Source organism: Condylura cristata, unplaced genomic scaffold (assembly GCF_000260355.1).
Source record: "Condylura cristata isolate star-nosed mole 26May11 unplaced genomic scaffold, ConCri1.0 scaffold00048, whole genome shotgun sequence".
Classification (NCBI taxonomy): Eukaryota; Metazoa; Chordata; class Mammalia; order Eulipotyphla; family Talpidae; genus Condylura; species Condylura cristata.
In genome coordinates this window covers 2297045-2317009 of record NW_004567149.1, presented here as the reverse complement: position 1 = coordinate 2317009, position 19965 = coordinate 2297045, and the positions used below count along the sequence as shown (strand labels likewise).

General features: G+C 46.1%; 4 non-coding genes across 4 annotated transcripts; 3 read left to right on the top strand and 1 right to left on the bottom strand.

Annotated features, from left to right (window-relative positions):
- The first annotated feature begins 963 nt into the window (after nucleotides 1-963).
- Nucleotides 964-1046, top strand: TRNAL-CAG. Its single transcript has one exon. It is a non-coding gene; the product is annotated as a tRNA-Leu (tRNA).
- Nucleotides 1047-3604: 2558 nt separating this feature from the next.
- On the bottom strand, nucleotides 3605-3678 carry TRNAT-AGU. Its single transcript has one exon. It is a non-coding gene; the product is annotated as a tRNA-Thr (tRNA).
- Nucleotides 3679-19034: 15356 nt separating this feature from the next.
- Nucleotides 19035-19107, top strand: TRNAR-ACG. The gene has a single exon. It is a non-coding gene; the product is annotated as a tRNA-Arg (tRNA).
- A 532-nt stretch (nucleotides 19108-19639) lies between these two features.
- Nucleotides 19640-19712, top strand: TRNAV-CAC. The gene has a single exon. It is a non-coding gene; the product is annotated as a tRNA-Val (tRNA).
- Nucleotides 19713-19965: the final 253 nt, after the last annotated feature.

Genomic DNA, 19965 nt, shown 5'->3' with positions numbered 1-19965 from the left:
ATGCATACATTCACATTTTACCTCCTGCTAATGTCATTTTCTGTTAAGAATTACAAGGATGCTGTACTTGGAACTTGTTAAACAGAGGTTGCTGGACTCTAGCCCCAGATACCGGATTCCATGCGTCTGGATGGGACAGGGAATTTGCTCCTAACTGGTTCCCTAGGGATCTGATGCCTTATTTAAGGGATGCCCAGTGCTCCTTGAATTGAACTGACCATGTAACTAGAAGCAAATGAATGCTGTTTCTCAGTGACTAGCTTATCTCCAGCCCTCCAGCAGGGAATTAACTCCAGTTCTGCTTGAAGCTCCAGCTCAGTCAGGTGATATTCCCAACGCAGAATCCTGACTGCTAACCCTTGCTAACAAGGGTTCACCTCTGACCTTTATGCAAATTGAGAAAATAGGTTGCCATCTAGGCCTGCTTGCAAGTACCTTGCACCGAGAGTAGAGGGGACATCTCGGGGACCGAAGCTACTAGCCCTTTTTGCAATGTATCTACCAGTGCCCGGCTAGATTAACTGAGCAGAAGCAAGCGCGAACGCCTTCCAGCACCCGGGAGTCACGGCCAGCGCGGGAAATTTACACCAGAAAGGAAAGAGGGGGCCAGCTAGGACGCGTCCGAGGCTGGGCCTCAGCCAGTCATCAGCGGGAATGAGCCTAAAGCTTCCGGGGAGAAGCAAGGCAGGAGTGGCAGCGAGAGTGCACCCAGCCCTGGGCGGCCCCCCAAAACCCCTTCCCAGGAGCCGGGCACCAAATCCGAGTTCGCATTGCAGACGCCCGGCAGCGCCCCTGTACCTCCCACCCTGTTCTGCACTTCCTCTCAAGGTGGGTCTTCGGCGACTCCAGGGAAGGTTTCACTTTTGAACCGCAGGATCCCCACAGCCTGAAAATCGGGGAACAAAGTAAAACAGCGCTAAGGAACGTACATAAGAGAGTTTTGAGAAAGCGCGTCGCAAGGAAGTCAGGATGGCCGAGCGGTCTAAGGCGCTGCGTTCAGGTCGCAGTCTCCCCTGGAGGCGTGGGTTCGAATCCCACTCCTGACAGCCTGCGTTTTGTTTGAAAACTGAATGAGCCTAATTTTTCCCATATGTCCACAGAGAAATGATCGATTTGAAAAAAGAACAGCCTGTGCTTAGAAGGCAATTTAAGATCTCGTAATTTTAATGTGGATCATTGATTTGTCGCATGGCTGATTTGATCATTCCTGGCCATAAAGCTTTTTTTTTTATAGATGCTTTTTAATTCCCTTTCCTTAATCTCATTTCCTATCTCCCACAGCCATAAGAAATTACTAGAAAGATCATCCTTTTCTTTCCTTTTACACACTTTTGTTAGAATATGTACTTTTTGTTTGAGTGCATGCATTTTATCCATTTTGTACCAGGCGTTGAGGTTTATGTGTCTATGAACATCCAGACCAATAACTTTTAATTGTTGCATAAGGGATGCTTCCAGGTTGTGTCCAATGTTATATAGGAATTGGTATGCTTTGGAAAGTTTTTCATCAACAAAACTAGGAAAGAACAAATGAGATTTCCTCTTATTGGCCCAGAGGCTACATGTTCAATCCATTGGTGCCCATTTCAAAACCCTCCAGGGGGCCTGATAACACAAGGGAAAGGAGGAAATGGTAAATGGTTCCACCCCCTAATGTAACAGGAGAAGCACTTGAAGGATCTTGAAGGATTCATCTGTTGGCCCCATGCTGTTCAGACTCCCTCCCCACTCTGCCACTTGCTATCTGTATCACCTTCCACAAAAGTAACTTTGTACCCTTACGCCTCTTCACCTTACTTTTTAAAATGGAGGAAACAATTGAACCTTACCTCATGCTGTGAAAACACATGAATCAGGTACATATAAAATGCTTGGCAAGTAAAAACACCCCATAAATACCTGGCATATCATACATGCGGACTAAATGGTAATAATGTTTGTTCTATTTAGGCACCTGCTGTTGGCAAATAGCCAGAGCCTGTGGCCTCTGGAGATCCAGCAATGAAAAAGATTGGTGCAGTATATACACTGAGGAGCAGACAGGCTATAGCAAAGACAGCAGGTGCTATCCAAGATGAAATAGGACCTGGGTTTCCTTGTGGTTCTGCCTCCCATAGGAGAATCTAGCGGTGCACTCAGAGCCCAGTTATTCAAGCTTTAGGTAACTGGTAGTTGAGCTGGTTGGTTTGTTTTTAAAGAAGACTTTTCCACTTTGGGGGCAAGAGATGAAACAGTATAATATTCTAAAGCTTCAGTAGCCAGTACTAGTACCTCAGTGGTATAAGTCATGTAATCTGTTGAGAGCCACTTGTCTGGAAGTTTCCTTGTAATGGTATAAAAGGATCCTGATGGAGCAGGAGGGTAGAGGTTAAGGCAAGTCCAGTCTGCACACTGACCCAGCCCATCCTGCCACTTAAAAGGTCTGTACTACACTAGGCTTGGGGGGGGGGGGGACTTTCTTGAGCAGAAGAGAGAAAGATGCAGTGAAAAACATCTACTTTTCCATTCTTGCCTGATGTCAAAAGTGAGGGCTTAAAAAGTGGTGCTTAAGTCACAGAACAGGTGGAGAAAAAAAATCTCCCTAAAAGTCAAGTTGTTTCCTGAACTAATCTTTATAAGAACTGAGACATTTTGTTCCACAGATAGGCCAGGAGACCATCTTTCAACCTTGACCGTGTACATAAAAGAATGTGCTCTGAGGGTTAAAAAAATGTGTACTATGTTCTGTATTAGGTTGTTGGGAGCTTGGCCTTGGGTATGGAAAAGCCTGGGGACAGTTACAGGAAACTTCCATTTTCCTGGTCTTGTGTTTCTATGGAAAGGGGTCTCGCTAGGAGTCGAACTCTAGAAATTTCTCTCTCACTTCACATTTTCACTCCCTCCCTCCTGAGGAAGCATCCCAGCCCTACCTGAGCTTCATCCTTCAACCCTGACGCTGCCAGCTTCAAGACACTATTGATGGGTTCTCCAGTCTGTGATATGCAGTCAGATGGAAGATTCTCCCTGATAGTTTTTCTCAACCAAGTTGAAAAATCATTGTTTTTCCTTCCAAAAAATTCAACACAGCCCATCCTTTTAAATAATTAATTACAGCTTGTGTTATATGGTTGGATTTTAATGGCTGCTATGAATTGAGACACTTCAACCTTCTCAACAGCACATTTATCCACCATTCCAGACAGTGACTTTTCTAAAAATATTGCCTGTAGGTAGTGAGAAATCCCATCGGTTTGGAATTTCCCCAGGAAAGAATATTGAAAGACCAGAGACTGTCATGTTGCTTTTGGTTTAAACAGGAGACTTTGCTTTCTGCTTACCCTGATCTATTTTATATATTTTGAAAAAATATTGCATGTGGGATAAAAATGTAAGAACATCAAGAAAAGTGAAAAATACTCCTTCTGAAAGAAAAACCAATTCATCCTATATTACTCTTTTGTAGACAATAAGAAAGTCAATCCTCAGTACCATGTAAAACACGCATGAAACTTCATGGTAGAAATTCGCCCCGCAAGACCACCTCTTTATTCTCTCAGAATGAGGGCAGGAGGGAAAAACTCCACAATCTCTCAGAATGAGGGCAGGAGGGAAAAACTCCACAAAAAGGCCCCGCTGGGATTCGAACCCAGGATCTCCTGTTTACTAGACAGGCGCTTTAACCAGCTAAGCCACGGAGCCAGCACGCAAGCTGGCGTTGGAATCAACTAGGAAAAGGAATGAAGCTTTTGCTGCACGCTTTTTTTTTTTTTCTTTCTTTTTTAAAATCTTTTTACTGAGGGTCACATATAGACGGCTGTTTCTCTTGTCTCTGATATTGAACCTCAACCTTACCCCCCACAAAAAAAAAAAAAAAAAAAAAAAAAACCAGCTGTCTTTGCTTGAGAGTGGAGAGAGGGCAATGTGGCGTCAGTGGGAACCCCGGAGGCGTCTTCCCGAAAATCCGCCCGCAAGGCCAGAAATTAAGCAACTCTTGCTCTGGTGAGTACATTGTGACTTGGGCGCCGGAGGAGATAGACTGGGCAGGAAAGAAACGGCCACATTTACACGAGAAAATTTCCCCAGGATCGTGTAACCAAAACGCTTCCAGTGCCCAGAACCCCGTGAAACCCGGCCCAGCACTGGTCCAGTACGTGCAGGGTTAATCTGCACAAGTCTCAATCTCTCCGTTGATTTTAGCCTTTTTCTCTGTTCACAGACCGAGGAATTAATAGAGCTGCAAGATAAGAACTAAGTGTTTTGCAGAAACCTAGCAAACCATGCCCTCTCCAGACATACATCTCTTTCGCAACACCTCCCCAAATCACGTACATAACTCCTGCTCTTTCTGCAGGTAAAATTCCCTCAAAAGAGCCCCCTGGAAGGGAGGATGGTGGATTTGACGATTACCTCCCACCATGCTGGCTGGTGCCTTCCAGTCAGTAAATTCTTTTTTCTATTTCAAACACTTGCAGTTTAGAGTGTGAACAGATTGTAAGTTTCTGGAGGACACCCAGCCCCTCAGGCACCCCACCAACCTCAGTAGGGAAGAGAACAAAGCCACCTGCTAGTCTGAAACTGCGGTGCACAATCTGATGCCCATAAGAAAAAGTCAACCTTTTCATCCTCACTGATAACCAAGGAGCCAGATAAAAGAGATAACAACTGGCACCCTTTACATCCCTATAGTGCACTTTAGAAGAAAGAGATTAAATCCTGCCTTATCAGCTAGAGTTCTGGACAATTTAAAACTTGAAGCCTCTCCTATCGAGGTTACATTCTTAAGGTTAATGACTCATTGTCCCTACTTACACAAACTAAATTCAAATTTGTCTGTATAGGAACAGCTCTCACAGGGTCAGATTTTGGACTACTCCATGGATTGAAGCCCTCACTTTAACTTTCTAATACACTTTTTGTCTAATTAGCATTGAGACTTTTTCCAGTTAACAGGTGTTTGACTTCTGCTGGGCACCAAGAGCAGGAGCCTGCTATTGCCAGCAACACCTGCAGGAAGCAAGTTCTCTGTTGTTTATTTTAGCACTGTTCATTAAATTCCAGTTATGCTCTATCCCAGTTCTTTCCATGAAGCTGTGTTCTACCTGCCTACTTCTGCTTAGAACATTAACTTCCAAAGTTTACATCCTAATGTTAACATACCAGAGTTGTACCTTGAAACCACGCTTCATAATTAACAACCTGCTTTTGGAAAGGGATCAAGGATCATCCCCTTCTCTGCAGTGAAGGGCATGAGCTCCTTCCTCCAGCTCTTTCTTTGTTACCTTTACCAGTTTATCAAAGGCTGATATAAAGGATAAAATGAACAGTCAGATGAAGAGATACATAGATTGAGGTCCAGAACCAGCTTTGTGGCAGGTGCTTGTATCCTGTTGGAGCTGGGGTGCATGCCCTTCCCAGTGTGAACCCTGAAACTCTCTGAACCCCCTAAATTGGGGTTTTATGGAAACTTCCTCATGTAGACATGATCAGTGATTAACTCCACTCCTAAGCCCTTTCTGGAGGATGGGAGGAAAGCCTGGAAAATTCTAGTCATGGCATGATCCTTCTGGGGACCAGGCCTCTGCCACCAGGAGCCAAACTAGTTGTCACTTCAGTGGAACTAAAGATGTTCAGGTGTTAGCAATATGCGGGGGTTTTAAGAGCTTAAGAGCTTTGTGTCAGGGAACACAAGTTAAATATTAGAAATACTTTCTCCTACTTCCCATATCGCTTAGGAAATTACAGAGGTTTCAGGAACTCTGTGCCAGGAGCCAGGTACAATTTCATCTGAGACCCATGTATATTTTCTAGGGTATCACTGTCTTTAAAGTGGGGATTCATCCACTTAGAGTCCACAAATGTGATCAGAGGCTGCCAGGTAGTATAAACCAAAGCCACAAAGAGTATGTAACACTCATACCTACCAGGATGGCAAAGGATGGACAATAACAAGCGTCTGGAATCCTCCACACAGTGCTGGTGGAATGTAAAGTGCTGCAGCTGCTGCGGAAAATAATCTGGCTGTTCTTCAAGCATTTGAACTTAAAGTTTTAACATACCTAGCAAGTGCATTTCTAAATTCTAAAAAATGGGGATATATTCTGAGAAATATGACCATAGGTAGATTTGTCTTCTAAATATAACAGATTGTGATTACCCAAACCTTTTGCAGATGGATACCCAGCTACACACTGAGGCTCTGTGGGGGAGCCCACTGAGGCCACCCTATGTAAGGTACCTAAAACTTTGTTACATGACCCATGGCCATATGTAAGAGAAATGAAAATATATGTCCACACAAATTTGTGCACATGAATGTTAATGGCAGCAGTATTCATAGTAGCTAAAACAACCCACATGTCAGATACCTGACTTTTCACCTGACATAATGTTTCCAAGGTTCATCCATAGTGTAGCATATGTCAGTACTTCATTTCTTTTCCGTGGTTGAATAATATTCCATTGAATGGATATATCACATCTGTTTACCATTCATCTACTGGTGAACATTTGGTTTTTCTCCACTTTTTGGTGGTTATGAACTACACTTCTGTGAACATTTATGTACAAGTCTTTGTGTGACTGCCCATTTGTTGTTCTCCAGGAATGAATCTGCTGGGTCATGTGGCATCTTCAAGTTTAGCTTTTTTAGAACTTCCAAACTGTTTTCCAAATCACTTCATATTTACACTGGTGATGATGCACAAAGTTTCCAATTTTGCCACATTTATTGTCTTTTTGATTTTGCCTATTCCAGTAGGTTTGAAATGAAGCAATCCTTTTAAAACTAAACAAGGATCTCTTCCTTGTGCAAAGCTCTGTCATGGCTCCTGGGTACCTAAGATCAGATGGTCCAGGGCCTTGTGGGATTTAGGGCCCCTGCAGTACTTCCTGCCTGGTTCACCCTGCACCCCACCAGAGAATGCACCACCATTAGAAGAGATTTCCTCCTCACATGGTAATTACACATGATTTCTAATTTTATTTTGTTTCATATATGTTTATGCTCTATGTCCTCTGTGAGGACAGGGATCTTTGCCTTGATTACTGTTGCATCATGGCATTTAACACATAATAGAGGCTAGGTAAATATTTATTTACTAAAGCACAGTTTGACTTGCTTAAAGAATTTCTGTCTCAAGCTACCGGACATATCAGGTAAAGTTTAGAGACAGGAATCTCTGGACAGAGGTATAATGGACAATGAGAGAAGCCTTTTTATACTAAATTTTTTCAAAGAATCTGTTTTGATGACATGTCAAACTGAGAGTCATCACAAGAATTTCTATAATGTCATGGGAACTTCTGTATCTGTAAGTGTTCCCAACTTCTTTTGTTTTCTGTAAAATTTATCTGTCTCAGGCTCTCCCTGGTGGTGCAACAGGTTAAAGCACCACATTATGAAGCCCTCTGAAGCTGCTGCAGTACAAGTTCAATCCCCCAGCCAGGGAGCTGACCCACATGGCACGGCAGACCTCACCTGACCCGCCAGATCTCACCTAACCCACCTGCTGCTCCCCTCAGCAGTGTACTTCATCTATCTGCCTGTTCTGCTCCCCACTCTCTCTCTCGTGACCTCTCACCCACCACACCTCTGGCCTGTACCCTAGTTCTGTAAGTATAAATAAATAACTTTTAAAAAATACATCTGTCCTTAGGGATATAATTTGAACAAAGGATTTTTGTGAAACTCTGAAGAGTTTACAAAATATTGCCATAACAGCAAAAATAACTTCCTTAATGAAACCTGGATTTATGATTGGCTCTCTTGCTTGGAATCTGTGGTCATGGTAACAATGCTGAAAAATCATCATTCAGTCTTTCTAAAGTATACCAATATTTTAAGGATTTCTCTGTCACACAGTAAGACAGCTTTTGGCATTTATTTGCCTCCTAGATAGACATGGTGAGGTGGAAGGTAAAAGCCTATGGCTTTGCTAGATTTCTTATTTTCATAAAAAGATTGGAAGTCTATAAACTTTTATAGTTCAATTTAAATTTCATGAAATAAGCATCTGTTTCTTTAATGTTATAAGATTAACCATTGTGTTATTTATTAGTGTGTGTGGAACCAAAATAATCTGAAACAGCAGTCACACCTAATATGACTTTGATCAATCTATGGCAGGCACTCAGCAAGATGATTGTTTGTTTTTCCTTTGACTCTTTGCCGTCAAAATGCGCACAGAAATTCTGGGCAGTCAAAGATGTTCTTAGCTAGTTTCTTCATTACTGCTACTTCCCAGTGCCTAAAACAGTGCCTTCCTATTGGTATATGTTCAAAATATTTTTGTTAAATAATAATATGCTGACTCCAATAAGTAATCTCCATAGGACTTAGTGATTGATTGGGTATGTAGAGTAAGGAGAAGGAGAAAACTGAGACAGTCTTAGGAGATTTGCCTCAGGTTACTGTAGAAAGCTGGAGCAATCATTTCCAGAAATCTGAGTGTGAACCCTATCTGGCTGTTGAGTGGGCAACATGGCACTGACAAACGGGAGTCGTAGAGTGTGCTGCACAAGCAGGGTGATGCTCAGTGAGCAAGAGCCTGGCCTTTTTATTGCTAGAATACCCATACAGCATCAATTACATGTGCTAGAAGGACACAGAGAAAAAGATGGCTGAAAATGAAAATGTGCTTGTGTCATCTAGGGCTTCAGGGGTTGTATGTCTGCTCCCCAGGTATTTCTTATGTGTTTGAGGACCAGGTTTTGTAATCAGAACCACCCCCAAAACCACCAGCCATGGTTCCAATCTTATCAAAAAGGCATTCCACTGATCAGTCTCTGGGGTGCACAGTCACACTTCAGTCATCGCCCGCCTCCCCCACTCTCTAAGCATTCCCAATCATATCTTGTGATACATTGTATACCCATTATCCCGGGGTGTATTGTATACCCATTATACTGGGGTGTATCAAATACCCATTACCCTGGGGTGATCACTCATTCTGCTCTTGCTTAATTTGAAAGGAGCCTTGTAGGGTCTAGTACATTCTTTCAGGTCATATAACTGACCAGGCTGTTCTGACCTTGTACTGGAGTCTAGCAGACTTACCCCAGTGACCATGAAGGACCCTGGTAAGGCCACATCACCTCTGCTCCACAACTTTGAAATTAGAGAAAGTGCCATGGCTGTGTCACAGACAGCTGACAATAATAAAAAGAGAAGTGACAGTTTTTCCAGATGCTGGAAAAAAAACTGAAGGAACAGTGCTCCGAGGTACACAAAAGCGTTTAGCACTGTGAGGTTTAGTTTGATGCGTCCAGGTGGCTAGGCTGTAGCCCCCAAGTATCCAGTTAAACACGAATGGAGATGTTGCTAAGTGTGGAAGCATTTTGCATATGTGGTCAACATCTATAATTAGATGGCTACAAGACAGGGAGATGATGCTTAGTTAAGTGGGCCTTAACTGACCAATGAGCCCTAACCAATTAGTTGAAATGTTTTTTTTAAAAGATTTATTTATTTATGCATAAAGAACTGGGGTATAGGCCGGGGGTACAGGGGTGGTGAGAGGATTCACCACAGACAGAGTGGGGAGCAGAACAGGCCTACTGACAAAGTACAATGCTGAGCAGAGCAGCGGGCAGGTCAGGAGAGGTCTGCCACGCCATATGGGTCACCTCTGGGATAGGGATGGAACTCATACTGAAGTGGCTTTAAATTGTTAGTGTTGTGCCTTAACTCGCTGTACCACCAGGGAGGTGCTGAAATGGTTTTTTAAGGACAAATGGAGGGTTTCCTGAAGAAATTCTGCCTTGAGATTGCAGCATCAATTTCAGCATCAGTTTCTAGGTTGTCCTGGAGATAGTTTCTACTGAAAGACCAAAGTGATGCCATAACAGGCTTTAAAGAGCCCCCACCACTGCTAGGCCTAAGTTTTGTTTATCGAGAAGGCACCAAGGAAAAGTTTTCAGTTTCCTGAAACCTCCCCCTCGTTCCAGGAATAACAGTAAATGTCCTAATCTCCCTCATCCCATAGCAACAGTCAACCAGCAAGTAATCAGTATATATCAGGAGAGCACCAGATGTCCCAAGGTATGGGGGCTGAATAGCAGCGGTCACAGATTACATGCAGGGACCAACCAGGTTAAGACAAGACAACTTTGTTCAATGACAACCAATCAATGTACTGCTGAGCTGAAACTCCCCTCTTCTGTAGTACAAACCCTGCCTCCCCTGAGCTCTGGGCTCTCAACTTCGGCCGCTGTGTCGGTGCATGCTGGGAGTCCAGGCTCGAGCTTGCAATAAAGACCCTCGTGTGCTTTGCATCGGAATGGGCTCCTCGGTGGTCTTTAGGAAACTCGAAATCTGGGCATAACATTTTGGGGGCTCGTCCGGGATTCCCCGAGACCCCAGGACCCCCTACCCGGAGGGCATCTACCAAAATCAGTAAGTCTGTGTAGTCTTTGTGTTCCTGTTAATCGTTGTTTTTGCTTTTCCGAATAAAAGAACTCTGGAATAAGGTCGGCAAGGTCCTAAGACCTGGCAGGTCGCCGACCGGGGGTCTTGGAAGACGTTCCGGACCCTCCTGGCGGAGATGAGAAGTCTCAGGATCCGGATTTTTGGCAACTTTCAGTTGCGGAGAGAGTGTCCGGCGCCTTGCTTTCGTTTTGCTTCCAATCCACCGAAGGGCTTTTCGCGGTCTCTTTGTGTATCCGTTTTTCCGTTTGTGTCTGTGTATTCCCTCTTCGGGTCGGGCGACATGGGACAGACTATGACGACCCCTCTTTCGCTCCTGACTGACCACTTCAAAGATGTTAAAGCTCGGGCTCATCATTTGAGTGTAAAAGTGAGAAAGGGAAAGTTAATCACTTTCTGTAGTATTGAATGGCCGACCTGCAGCCAAAACGGTTCTGACCGTCAGGGCCGACCGGGCAGCTGAAAAAAAAGTAGATTTCTAGGATGCCCCCGGCCCCTCTTTACCCTGTCTTGCAGGGAGGAGCAGAGGAAGCTCTTATCTCCCTTCCCCCTTATCAACTCCCTTTTCTCGGACCGCCGCAGGCTCCTCCACCTGTTCCAGGGGAGGCGGAAGCAGCCGCAACACTGGAAGTTCCCGTGGGAGGCACCAGAGGAAGGATCGTAAGGGCAACCGACCCCCCCTTTCCCCCTACAGATGCAGACTCGACGGCCCTCCCGCTGCGGGCCGCGGCACGGTACCAACCCAAGCATTACTGGCCCTTTGCCACTAGTGACCTTTATAACCGGAAGGCACAAAATAGCCGGTTTTCAGAGAACCCCAAAGATCTAATTAGTGTCTATAATCGACAGGGCATTTCCCCTCGCTCACCCAGTTTGGGACTGCAACATGGCTGAAGGTAAGGAGAGGCTCCGGGCCTACCGCCAGACTCTAATGGCAGGTGTCAAAGCGGCTGCTCGTCAGCCCACTAACTTGGCTAAGGTAGGTGATGTGCAACAAGGTAAGGAGGAAAGTCCGGCCGCATTCTTAGACTTACGGAGCCATTCAGACAGTATACCCCCCATGGCCCTGAAAAGCCAGAGGTAATTATGGCTTTTGTCAATCAGGCTGGCGCCAGATTTAAAAAAAAAAATACAAACGATAAATAGATTGGGTCAAAAATCAATACAGGACTTGATGGCAGTGGCAGGGAGGGTTTACAATAATAGAGAAACCCTGGAGAAAAGGGAAACCAGAATTAGGGCTCAGACAAAAAAGCTCGGCCCCCGGAAAACACCAGATGCGGGACCAGGCATGGAAGCTCTTAGCTGCCACCGTGCAATCTCCTGAAGACAAACAACTGCGCCACCTGGCTGGAAATCCAGGTGAAGAATCCCCTCCCCCGAGGAAAGTTACTAAAAGACCAGTGTGCCTACCGTAAGGTCTCTGGACACTGGGCCAGGCAGTGCCCTAACAAACGCAAAAAAGGGACACAGCCAGGGCAGAGTCAGCGCCAGGTACTGGCCTGGTCGCTGGTACCGATGATTTGAATGACATGGGGGGGATGGGGTTCGGCGCCCCACCCTGAACCATGGGTAACTCTAAAGGTGGAGGGGTCCCCTGTGGACTGTTTAGTAGACATAGGGACACAGCATTCAGTGTTGTTTGCATCTTGTGGTGAATTGTCAGTTAAAACCTCTCGGGTACAGGGGGCAGCAGTGGTGGCGGAGGAAGAAGTCATCTGGGCAGAGGCCTTGCCAGCGCGAACCTCCGCCCAACCAGCTGAACTGATAACACTAACAAAAGCTTTAGAGCTGGGTAAGGACAAACGGCTAACTGTATACACTCACAGTCTATGCCTTCACCGCGCACATGTCCACGGGGCAATCTGTAAGGAACAGGGACTTTTGACTGCTGAGGAAAAGACTATTAAAAACCAGGAAGAAATTCTAGCCCTGCTAAGCGGTCCTCAGGGTCCCAAAGAAGTTAGCCATAATTCATTGCTCTAGGCACCAGAAAACTGCTTCCTCTGTAGCTAGAGGAAACAACCTCCATGCTAAAATGGCCCGGGAGGCAGCACTCCAGTCAAATCACATCCTGGCCATCCAGCTTCCAGATCCTGGAGGCAGTCGCTTTCCTGACACCCCTCAATACACTGAGCTGAAGACCTAAAATGGATTAAACAACTTCCTGTGACACGTCACTACCTCGAAGGATGGTAGCGGCGACTACAGCGTCATTCTCCCGGAAAGATTGGGAGCGTAAATCCTGAATAAGATACACAGGGCCACCCACGTGGGAACCAGAAAAATGCAGGATCTCATGCACCGAGCAGAAATAAAGATCAGGGATGCTAATTCCAAAATCAAACAGCTGGTGACAGAGTGACAGAGTGCAGTTTGTCAACTGGCTGATGCTGGCGGAAACCCTGCTAACTCTGGAAACTGGATTCGAAGCAAACGACCAAGAGCCTACTAGGAGATAGATTTCACTGAGGTAAAACCTGGTAAATATGGATATAAGTACCTCCTGGTTTTTGTAGACACTTTTCAGGTTGAACGGAGGCCTTCCCTACGAAACGGGAGACTGCTCAGGTGGTAGTCAAAAAGCTGCTGGGAGAAATCCTACCCAGGTATGGCTTTCCTGTAATAATTGGGTCAGTCAACGGACCAGCCTTTGTTTCTAAGGTGACTCAGGATTTAATGAGTACTCTTGGGGCAGAGTGGAAATTACATTGTGCTTACGGGCCCCAAAGTTCAGGACAAGTAGAGAGGATGAATAGAACCCTAAAAGAGACCTTGACTAAACTGACCATGGAGACTGGCAGGGACTGGGTGGCCCTCCTTCCTACTTCCTGTCTAGGGTCTGGAACTCCTCACCCTATACAATGGGAATGACTCTTTATGAAATAATGTTCGGGACCCCACCCCCTATTTTACCTACCTTGCAGACAAAACTGATTGTCACAATGATCATGCACTTCTCTTCTCTATTGGGGCCTCACAGCGCGCCCACCAAGACACATGGCCCCGGCTGCAGGTGCTCTATGAAACCAGGCCACCGCCAGAGCCACATCGCTGCTGCCGGGTGACTGGGTGTTCGTCAGGCTCCACGGACAGGGAAACCTGGAGCAACGGTGGAAGGGACCCTATGTTGTGATCCTGACGACGCCTACTGCACTCAAAATTGACGAGATATCATCTTGGGTTCATTACACCCACGTCGCCTGGCCGACCCAACGCTAACCCAGGTGACTCCTGTCCCCGCTGGTCGGCGGAAGGGCATAAAGCCAACCCTCTCAAGCTCAAGCTGCGTCGTATTACTCATCCTTGAGACAATGGCACTGTACTTGTTCCTTTTCATTGTCGCTTCAGCGGTGCCACTATATGCAACAAACTCTCGTCAACCCTTAAACCGCACATGGGTCATTTACAATCCAGAAACTGGCCGCCGGATGGTCTTAAACCGACAATATGGCCCCAAAACTTTATGGTTTCCTAACCTCCAGGTAGACCTATGTGTCCTAGCTAGGGATTCGTGGGCACACACGGAGACTGAAAAGACTCCTGGAGATTCTTACCCTGACTGCCGCTTTAGGGAAGTATATGTGTGCCCTGGGGGTAACAGGACCACCAAATGTGGGGGGACTGAAAGTTATTACTGTGCCGTATGGGGATGTGAAACCTCGTACACAGGAACCACCTGGAAAGCTGGAGGCTCTGGGGACCTGATAACGGTAACCAAAACCTCTGGGTCATCTCTCCTTACCATTAGCTTCACCCCCAAAGGAAAACAAACCCCAGGCTGGGAAGCAGGAAAGAGTTGGGGTTTGAGATTATTTAGAACTGGGAACAGTCATATAGGGCTCATCTTCTCTTTACAATTAATCGAGAACCCCCTGTGGACAACAGCGGTTGGGCCCAACCAGATACTAAACTCTAAACCTGCCAGATGGGAGCCAACTCCTGCACCTTCAAAGCTGCCCCCCACACCCCCACGCACACACAGTTAGCCCATCACCAGCCTAGGGGCAAATACTCACCCCAGAGGCTGAGACAAGGACCCTAGTCCCCTCTGGGACCTATTAGTAAATAGCTATAAGGTGCTTAATGTTACACAACCCACTCTGACCCAGGCCTGCTGGCTCTGTTATGACTTGCAGCCCCCATAGGACAAGGGCATAGCCTTCATCAGCAACTGCACCACTGCCACAAATCGCGACTCCTGCCGGTGACAACAAAATAATAAGGTTAGACTAACTTTGCAGACTGTAGCTGGTCAAGGGTCATGCATCGGCCAGGCCCTCTCTAAATACAACCACCTATGCAACCAGACCTCACCCATTACTATCCCTGACTATTATGTGCCCCCAAGGAATGGATATTGGGCTTGTTCAACCGGACTGACTCCTGGAACAATCCTGAACAAAGTTAAAGGGTTCTGTGTGTTAGTACAACTACTCCCTAGATTGATATACCACGCCGATGAGAACATACACCAAATGGTTTGCGACCCCTGTCGCCCCCGCAGGTCACGCCAAGAGAGAGGCAATAGCAGCCCTCATGCTTGCATTTCTTTTCAGTTTGGGTGTTACAGGGGTTGCTTCACTCACCACGCAGTCCCAACACTTCAAGGGACTCCGGGCTTCCATAGATTTAGATTTAGAAAAAATGGAGACTTCTGTCAGCCATCTACAAAATCTCTCAATTCATGATCAGAGGTAGTGCTACAGAACAGGATGGGCTTAAACCTGGTGTTCCTGCAACAAGGTGGGTTATGTGCAGCCTTGGGAGAACAATGTTGTTTTTATGCGGATCATTCTGGCTCAGTCAAGGAATCTGTGGCAAAAGTCCGAGAGTGTTTAGCCCAACGAGAAAGAGAACAGGAACAGAGAGAGGGCTGGTTTGAGTCCTGGTTTAATTCTTCCCCTTGGCTGGCCACCCTGATTTCCACCTTGCTTGGGCCACTTATAATCCCGCTTCTTATTTTAACTTTGGGCCCTCTACACTTAACCACTTAATAGCCTTTATCAAGGAGCGGGTCAATACTGTGCAACAATTGGCTTTGAAATCCCAATACTAACCCCTAGACTCAATAGAGCAGGCTGACAGGGAGCCATGATTGGCTCATCTGTGCACTTGTCAAAGGGGAGAAATGAAAGACCATAACAGGCTTTAAAGAGCCCCCACCACTGCTAGGCCTAAGTTTTGTTTATCGAAAAGGCGCCAAGGATAAGTTTTCAGTTTCCTGAAACCTGCCCCTCGTTCCAAGGATAACTGTAAATGTCCTAATCTCACTCAACTCCTAGCAACAGTCAGCCAGCAAGTAACCAGTATATATCAGGAGAGCGCCAGTGTCCCAAGGTATGGGGGCTGAATCGAAGCAGTCACAGATAACATGCAGGGACCAACCAGGTTAAGACAAGACAACTTTGTTCAGTGTCAACCAATCGATGTACTGCTGAGCTGAAACTCCCCTCTTCTGTAGTACAAACCCTGCCTTCCCTGAGCTCAGGGCTCTCAACTTGGGCCGCTGTGTCGGTGCATGCTGGGAGTCCAGGCTCGAGCTTGCAATAAAGACCCTTTGTTAAGCCCCTCTAGCTAGGCCCCTCTGTCTGGGTCTCTAACTCACCCTGGGCCCAGAAAGAAGGGCAGGCAGATAGCATTCCTGGTGTCCTGGTGCCAGCTCCTGGAACCGGCTGAAATTAGACCCTGATATCAGCTCCTGACTCATGACTGAGACATCTGTTCTTGGAAACCCGCCCTTGAGTGCTGTGAAGTTTGTTACTCTTTGAATTTGTACCGGCTATGACGTATGTAACAGCCGATAAGGGCCTATATATTCCCTGGCAGTCCTATGGTCGGGGTCTTGCTCTCCCTGTGTGGCCTGCGTGCCTGCAGGAGGGCTTGACCCCAGCTAGCTGGCTTAATAAACTCTGCTTGTTTGTGCATCTCTGGTCCTGTTCTTTGTCATAGGGGCAGGGATGACCGGGTGATTTCGGACCCTAACACCTTGTGTGCTTTGCATCAGAATCGGCTCCCTGGTGGTCTTTGGGAGACTCGAAATCTGGGCACAACACTTCAATCATGTAAACCAACCCCAATTCCTCTTTGCTTACACACACACACACACACACACACACACATACATACTCCTATAGAAGTATATGTGCATATACATACTTTATATGCACACATATATATATATATATATACATTATCCTACTATTCCTAGTTTTTCCTTCCTGTGCTTGATTTCTGTTTCTTTGACTGATATAGTCATTGAAGAAAACACTGGAAACTACTGAGTCTCAGAAGATTCTGTAGCAAGTCCATAAACAAAGTGAAAACACACCTCAGCTTATGTGGGGCTGTAAACAGGGCAGAGAAATTTGAAGCTGCCAAGAGAAGCATTTAAATTCTGCAACACAGAGGGAGGTCTGTGCGGCTGTGGGAACAATTAAGTTCCCGGGAACTGATACGGTCATTTGAGTCTAAAGAACAAAGCAGGTTCTTTCATTTACCACAAAACTGATTAGTAGCAACCTATACACAACGTCCTCAGCAACAGAGCCACCAGGACCTCTGGCCAGGCAGGAGCTACACCACACCCACATAGGGGCTTCTTATAGGCCCCCTCAGTCAGGGTGATCATTCTGTGTAAGACCACTGATGCCAGATGTCCTGGGGGACAGGTCATGTGTGTCTTTGTTCTACTAAGATTAATAGGGTTGTGCTTGGTTCACAGGTACATGGTTCACCCCATGACACAGTGACTGATATGAAAAAAACAATGAGGAAACTGGCTATCTTCCCAGAGTAGAGCAAATATTGGTGTCTGGCCCATCTGGTGCCCAGATAAGATAGGATCACTTTTTATTTTGCTACAGAAGTCTTTATAGATAAACCCTGAAGAAAGCAAATGTGGACAGGGCCTCCAGCCAACTGCCCTGAAGCTCATTTTAGGACTGCATGATGGAAGCTGTCACTTCCAGAGACACCCCCTAGGATCTGGCCTCCCCAGCTGGGTATGTGAGGAGGATAAAATAGAATCAAGAGATTCCCCAGTTTGCTTCATTTCTGAAAATTCAAACACAATTGTCTGTTTCCAAACTCCTCTTTAGAAATTTCCTTTTGTTTTTAATGGGGAGGGGGAAGTCTGTGAACTTGAATGGAATAATTTGCTACGGAAACTCTGCATTTCCTTCCATTATGAATGTCAGCAACAAAACAAAATCATATTTCAGTCCTTTTGACTTTATCACTATTAAAAATCAAATAGTTTCATCTCAAATTGCAGTCATTGCAATTTTCCCAAAATATCATTTATGCTTGTTTTTCTTATGCCTTGAAGTTGCAGTACTTATTAGCCCTCTTGCTGGATATTATCATTTAGTGCATTAATAAAGGAGTGCTAATATTATTATGTCATACATTTTGATAATATACTTCAATACAATTGACTTCTTTTGAAATCTTATATATTTTTCTTCTATATCTAAAAAAAATGATTTTGTGATGGAGTCCATAATCAGTAAAGTGCCTTAAAGATATATAATATAAAACTGGGGAGGAATTCTCAACTAGGTTTATCTTAATGCTTGTGTAGAAACAGCTGGAAAATGTGTATTTTTCTTAAGGGCTGCTGTAACTTTATGAACTGAAAATGAATATTCCCTAATCTCTGTGTGTGTATTCTCAATGTCAGCCAGTTTTACGCCATCTCTCTTAGCCTTCAATTTAAAATGCTCACCAGACATGGCAATAATGATTCCTTCTCAGAATACAGAGGCTAAAACACACCATTAGGAGGCACTTTCTTCCTGAGAAAGCAAACAAGTGAGCGCTCATACTTGTGAGCCCTGAAGATGTTCCATTCAACGGTGTAAAATTCTGTAGGCCCTCTGTAGGAACAGCATGCAATGCGGGTTAGCACAAAGTCTTGCTCAGAATATCTGAAATAAGAAAGAATTAAAGACTCCAGGGGAGACGAGAAAGATTATGCCACCCTATTACACAGCCACCCTTTCACTTTCCTACACAGTGGCTATTCCTACATAGTGATCTTTGCAGGGGCCAATAAAGCCAGAGGTAATCTCCCCAAGCCAACCCTTGGCACTCAAGTACTGGCCTCTATATTTTGGGGGCTTCCCACGCCCCGCTCCCACCTCCAGGCCATTGCCCTGGAGATCAACGCTCGTGGCTCTTTCCCCGATACACACATTTTTCTCTCCATCACCTTCCCTGCTGGGCTTCCCTACCTATTCTCTTTTACAAGCTTTTCGTGTATGTTTGTTTCCGCTAGTGGTGCTTATCACCATTATTTTATGTATTTAGTGCTTATTATTGCCTTCTGCACAGCCATATAATCTTGCGAACAGAGATCATATCTGTATATTTGCAGCGCCTGGAACGATAATGTTGGGCGAGTGGATAAACTCATGAATGCAGAGGTGATCTGCGGGCAGGCAGGAGCCCGGCTTGCCTCCCACCGCCATTTCTCAGCGGACAGAGACAGCCCCTCGGTTGTCTACACTTTCTGAGCCTGGGCGAACCGGGTAATCGTAGCTTTCAGGTTCAACTTCACAGAACAGAGAACCCAGCCGCAGCCTGGTTTCTGATGAAGGCATGACTGCCGCCCAAACTCCTACGTGCGGGGCCAGTGGCGCAATGGATAACGCGTCTGACTACGGATCAGAAGATTCCAGGTTCGACTCCTGGCTGGCTCGGTGTGCGCGCCTAACTTTTGCTTCTTTTCTCACGCCCGCTGCAAGGCCCAGTGGAAGTAGAAAACTCGTGCACCATACCACGATACCTAATAGTCTTGGGAGCAGGAGGGTGCCCCTTTGACCACAACGAGGGTCACCATCGCACCTTTGCAGGGCAAATTCTTCGTCCGTCCAGGCGGTGGCGCTCCGGAGCACGCCCCTAGCTGTGCGCGGGCAGCCTCGCCAATTCATTCCCACATAAGGATGTGTTTGAAGAAAAAGCAAATGTGGCTATTCGGCGATAATAGTGGAGGGCTATTAGTAAGGGTTACAGTCTTTTGGTCACCATTCAGTTATTTCCAGAGTAAAGGACCAGTGATTTGGCGTCAGGCCTGCACACTGGAGGGCCTCGCTGGGCGATGCGTGGTTTCTGCTACTGGGAGAGAACCGGGCGGAAGCGCATGCGCACTGCATACACCCCGGCAGGGATCGAGCTGAACTGGCGCGTGGTTACCAGCGGGAACTAGCAACTCACGCGCTCCTTTGCTGTGGCGTTTCCGTAGTGTAGTGGTTATCACGTTCGCCTCACACGCGAAAGGTCCCCGGTTCGAAACCGGGCGGAAACATGGGGTTTTTGTTTTTTTTTTTATTTTTACCCTTCCTGTATTTAAATCCTTAAACAATAATCTGCATGTGTGTTTTTTCACTTCCAAGCTTTCATAAAACCATCCCTCTCCTTTTCTTCCCTTACTCGCCCCGGCTTGCTGCTGGGCGCCCCCGCTCAGGGTGAGTCCCGGGCGGCCTGGGAGGAGGACCCACGTATCGCGAGGGGAGAGCAGGCCCGTCCCGGCTCCGACGCGAGGCGGCCGGGCGCCCGCA